We start from the raw sequence: 6,119 nt of genomic DNA on the forward strand, positions 1-6,119 counted from the left end.
TTTACAGCGATGCCACCGCCTTCTCAATGAAAAACGGTGACATTTTTCCAAGTGGTGTGTTCTGTTCATTATCAGTGCTTGCACTGCTAATGACAATGTATTTTGCTTGAAAGACGTCGAACGCCTGTTTGAAGACTTCGGTCCGCGCGCGCTTGCCGCCCGCGATCGAGGAGGAAATAGAATTTTTAACCATATGAGGTTTACGAAAATGAATGTTCCCATTGGTCACCCACACTTCACATTCATACATGTGGGAAGGTCCCGGAGTTTTAGGGAAAACCCGTCGGCCGGGGCTTGACCAAGACCCCGATCGGCACCGTTCAAGGTTTCTGACCCTTCACCTTGCATCCCCTCGGCACGGTACGGTTAACACCTTGGGACAGGGGGCTAGGGTCCGTGGTGGCGCCACTCACCAAACACCAGCCGAAGCCGGTGCCCCCTGCTGGGCGTTCATGTGCACTAGTTGTAGATTTGTTTGTAGCATTGCGGTATTTATAACCCTTCACACTGAGACTGAAATTTTGGAATACTCATTGCATCTGGCTTGTACATCAGCAGAGTCTCCCATGATGTTCTGTAACGTAAACCAGACAACGGATGAAAGCGAGTCCCAACCACGCGCACTGCCGTCTTATGTCCAGGCGTCGACTGCTAGGGCACCTGCTCTTCATCCTTCATATTCATCATGCGCTGGTATGGGCACACAAACTTGCGCCATTGCTCTGTGCTTTGCTCAGTGCTGTGCCATTTTGGTGTTTCGTGATGTACCCACATGATGCGTCTGAACGATTTTTTGTTCTATTTCTTTTCATTTCCTCCTGGCACCTTTCTTGATGCAATGCCACCTGTACAGAAAAGTCTACCCCTCCTTCCAGGCAACCACACATGCCCTTTGCAGAAGCGTGCTTCTTGGACTCGAGTTGTACAGGAAACAGGTTCATTAAGCAGTACACATACGATACATGTAGTATACCATAACCTCTGTCTCACATTACCAGTACACCCAGCCAAATCTGGACTGGTTCCAGAATGGTTCCATTTGAATCTGGGCTGGTTCCAGAATGGTTCCATTTGAATCTGGACTGGTTCCATTTGAATTTGGATGGTTCCGGAATGGTTCCAGTTGAATCTTGGTGGCCCCAGCTGGATTCGCAAGTGGGGTGGCAGGTTCCACATTGGTGAAATCAGTGGTACCACTCTGGCCTCAAATAGTTCCAGAACTTACAGTGGGAGCCTCACAGGTACCATTTTGTTCCCACAATGGTCAATTGAACCACTTTAGATGCCAAGCTGGGCAGCTTCCCCCTTTGAGATCCGTTAGGGGAAGAAGAGTCCACTCTCGCCATATACCCTTCCGTTTTTTGTTTTTTTTTTTTGCTTTTTTAGCCATTATTTTGATGGAATTTAGGACACGTATGATCTATATTTCTCGGTTTTTTATCCGTTTACGTCTTCGATAAAATATATGCTGTAACTTCAATTCGTGCTCATATTCTCATCTAAAGGCAAATGTCATAAAATGTACCAGCAAAATGCCAAAAGACACAATCCAAAGATGACACACTCCGCCAAATAATTAGAAGAACTAAAACCAAACAGGTAATTGCACGGGCTGACCCAAAGCAGATGCAATAATTATGAGGGCGCTCCGGGCTCCGGTGCGGCGGGAGGCTTTCAATTCAAATTCTAACGGCGGGCCGCGAGAGGCGAGAGGGAGCAGAGAGAGCACAGGCGTCACTGACGCAGGTGGCAACAACGACGCGTCAAGTTCCAACTGACGCCGTCAGTTGGAACTTGACGCGTCGTTGCGAGGTCGTTTTTTCTCTTTGGTTGCCGTGGCAGATAACGGGCATCTCCTGTGCACTATTTACGTGGTTTTAGTGCGTTTTCTAAGACAACGTGATGGCAATGAGTCATGTGAAACATATTGGCGATATCTCGGAGAAGTTTCGACGCTAGGGAGACACAGCGTCCGCAGAAGAACCCGACGATGAAACGCCAAACGGACTGCACAGAATGCTTCTTCCGATTTTAAGAGGTATAAGTGCTTACCGTGGTGCTTCGATTACTACTGATTATGTGTTTTATTTCAGAAGCTAGAGGAACCTGAGAAACATGGTTAGGACGAGTATAAAGATTAGGATCGTTTGGTGAAGAGGAAATGGTACATGCCGCGACCTACATGGACGGAGGTGTCATCTTCTCTGAGAAAATACAGGTGTGAGGTGGTCAACAAAACGCCATGTTCCCTGTTGTCCGTGAGTGCATCGCAAATTCAACACAAGCACATGCCTCGTCTGAACGCAGTGAGTGATTACCCGTGTGCGACTTAGTACGTGAGAGATGTATCGATTATTTCTTTATCCTTAGTGCATGCTCATAGCAGAATAAACAATATTTACTTCAACAGTATGTGCTTTTCTACGCATTACTTTCGGTCATGCATTTAGTGGTCCCATCTGCTAAGTGGTCGGATCCGAGACCACTTAGCAGAGGGGACCACTGAATAATTTCTATTGGTTCCACTACAAGTGGTACCACCGTGAAACTGGTTCCGCTTTGGTCTAGTCCCAGCCATTGAATGGTTCCACATTCCAAGTGGTTCCTGTCCGATAATCCACTTCGAACTGGTCCCACTCCAGATTTTTGCCTGGGCAAGCAGGAAACTTGCAATTTAGAAGGACTGACGTACTGTTTACAGCTGACGGTCACACAGCTGTACATGGAATATGCTATGACGATATCCCTTCTACACTGCCAAGGACTGGGGTTCAAGCTGCCTTTTCTAAACAAGGGTCTCAACCTGTAGGTAAGTAACAGGAGCCAAAATTTTTTTTCTTCTCTCGGAACAATGGCCTTGAGTATTTTATGTGAGCATGACGTGTACTGCACCTGTCTGACTTACCATGTCATGCATCACACCTGAGTGCGATGCTGTAGCCAGTGTCAGAAATCTGCAGTCGTATGAGATCGAGTCTTCGCTTTATATTTCAGATTCTTCATGCAACGATGTACTCCACAAAATAGAGCAATCGGTGCTGGCATTAGAAGCAAGGTTCCTTGGTATGGGATGCACATTACTTCTTTCTTGCTGCTATGCTTTGCTGTATTCTTGTAAAATAGCTTGCAATCAAAGGCAGCCCCCTGTTTGTCCAACAGCATTCCAGACAAAGGCATTCCTGCACAATACCGAAATGCTCCTCCTCGACAGCAAAATGACGAGCTCGTTACTGTGCATCTTCCTGAAGGCTGTCTACAGCTGCCAGCCACTTTTTTCGAACTTGAAGATTTGAAAAACTTTCTTGAGGACCGCAACAATATGGCAAAAACTGTTAGTGTCGCCATCCACCGTTGTCTTTTTCGTGACTTGTTAATGGTTTCTTTTTACACCTGCATTTTCTCAGGACAGTTCTTTGCTGTCAGGGCAGTTGTCATGCCATATAAATTAGTATTCCTATGTTCTGCTACCCAGCTCTCCAATGTATGGCAAAGAGAGTGTACTTGACCAATAATAAAATGTGTTTCATGCATAACCCATACTAGTGGTGTCATATTGGGAAGGGAAATATCTGAAATTGAGGTATCTTTAAGTATAGGTAGGGTGCGACGGTTCTCCAGAGAGAGGGAAAAAGCACGGGTAAAGCTATGGTGTGACGTCACGTGCACGCTACCTATATTTTGGGGCACTTGAAAAAACGTTGGCAGAACATTGGCCAGCCAAGGCTTGGCAAAGCATTAGTACCCTAGTAAAAATATGTTTGAAAGGCCTTTCAGGATTTCCTGAGATCTGGAAGGACCTTTCAAGTTTCTGTGAGAGGCCTGAGAGGATAGTTGAGAGGTTTGAGGGGACTACTCAAGCCCAGGTGAGAGGGCTGGGGAAACCTTTCAAACCCCTGTGAGAGGGCTGCGGAAACCTTTCAAGTCCCCGTGAGAGGCCTGAGGGAACCTTTCAAGCAGCTGTGAGTGGTCTGAAACGGCCTCTCAAGCGGCTGTGAGAGGCCTGATAATGCCTCTCAAAGTATCCGTAAGAGGTGGGAAGCGGGCCTTCAAGCAAAGGGGGGAGGGGGTGTTCTGTGAGTCCTCTTAAAATGCAGTAAAATCTTGGGGACCTCTTTCAAACTGCCCTAAAAGGAGGCATCACAAACCCCGTAAAAGATGTCGGCGATGTCCTCAACCGTACGGGTGGAATGTGTGCCCCAGCAGCAGAACTTGTATGATGGCCCGTATTTCCCGCATAGAACCCAATCACCGCCAAGCCCCGATAGCTGAGAAAGAGATTGCTCAAGTGGAATTAACATTTACAAACACGCAACAAACGAAGCCAATGGATAGCGCGAAACCTCATCTTCCTCTACTTTTACTAACAGGCCGATAGGTCTACTTCTTTTTCGTCGTCCCAGCGGGAAGCTCATGCAACGGTACCGCCGGAAGTTGACTTGTTACACCCAGTCAGCGTTTACCAGCGCCGCAGCTCTTCCTTGTTTCACTCAACGTACGTGATGGAAGTACAGATCGCCAGCCCGTCGCGCGGTGCGCGCGTAAGCATTGAGAAATAACGATCTGACGCCATTATGTGCGCAGGCGCCTCTTATTCCATTCAAATCCTCTGTGTTCATATGGAAAACAATAAAAGAAATCTGTATAGCTTCATGTAGAGGGATGATCATGACCAGTCTGTCCGTGTCCACCATTTTGAGAGAGAATTCTGAACATAGGTTGCTGCTTGCATCCTCTGCTAACTGTTGTCATGACAGCCAGAAAGCGCACTGACTCGGGCCATCGAAGAAAGCAAAATGTCGTTGTGTCTGTTATTTAAGTCCTGCGAGCACTGCTGATCACTGCCTTCATTGCTTGACGCTTGTGTACCCTGCTAACTGTTGTCATGACAGCTAAAAACGCACTGACTCGGGCCGTCGGAGAAAGCAAAATATCGTTGTGTCGGTTATCTAGGTCCTGGAAGCACTCATGATCACTACCTTCATTGGTTGTCGCTTGCGTACCCTCCTACCTGTTGTCATGACAGCTAAAAACGCACTGACTCGGGTCGTCGTAGAAAGCAAAATATCGTTGTGGCCATTTCACATGTGATGGATTTGAGCCCCAAGGATGACGATGACTTCAATCCCGACATACTCTATCAAGTATACTGGAGTGGGGACGATGACACGGAAGGAGGGTTCTACGATGCGCAAATTATCAAACTATCTGGTAAGTATACTTGCCACATGCCGGGAAAAGTAATGTAATTAACTACACGACTATCTTGTTCCGTGACATTCCGTCATGCATTGCTTTTTGTCAGTCATTATTGTCATCCTTACTAATTAGTTTTTCTACGTCAACCCAGCAACGCGGGCCGCACTTGAATCCGTTCGGAGGAAGAGGCAGAGGCCAATTGGAAGTTCAGGGAGTAAGGTTGGAGCTGCCAAGAAACCCAAGGTATGAATTACCCAGCATAGAGGTGTACCTTGCAAGTAGTTGTAGTGCATTTATGCCATGGTGACATGTTCATGGTAGATATGGAGCCCCACCAGTGTGATTTGCTTGTGCTTGTAAAACAGAAAAACAAGAAGGACAAGGCTGTTGTCGCGGAAGCCAAACGGCAGCGGCAGCTTGAGATTCTGGAGCATTTGGAGGAGGTTGACGACAGGGTACCACGCCGCTTGTATGACAAAGTCTGCAGGGAGCTACAGGAGGTCAAGCAGGAGCTGCAGGATGTCAAGCAGGAACTACTGAAATGCCATGAAAGGAACAGCACCCTGCAAGAAGCCATCGCCATAAAAATACTAAAAGCAGGCAAGTTTTCATACTCTGAGTTCTGTCACATTCTATCAGTTGCTTGCCGTTTGTAACGTAATTCTTGCATGTGTGTGCTATGTGAAGTTGATTTGTCATTGATTTAATCTAGACTGCTGTTGTGATGCCGCAAAGCCAGCACAGGCACCCGTAGACTACTACGTAGGTGTGGCAGAACCACAAATGCCGTAGATGGAGGAGTGCAAGCAACGCCTCTGACGCCCTGGCAAGAAGTGGAAAGGGAACTCCTGGTACCAGTCTTTCAGCCTGTGGCCCCAGTTGAAGACAACAGTCCAATGGCAGCGCATTTCCCAGCAAGGAAT

Source organism: Ornithodoros turicata, chromosome 3 (genome assembly GCF_037126465.1).
Source record: "Ornithodoros turicata isolate Travis chromosome 3, ASM3712646v1, whole genome shotgun sequence".
In the NCBI taxonomy this organism is placed as follows: Eukaryota; Metazoa; Arthropoda; class Arachnida; order Ixodida; family Argasidae; genus Ornithodoros; species Ornithodoros turicata.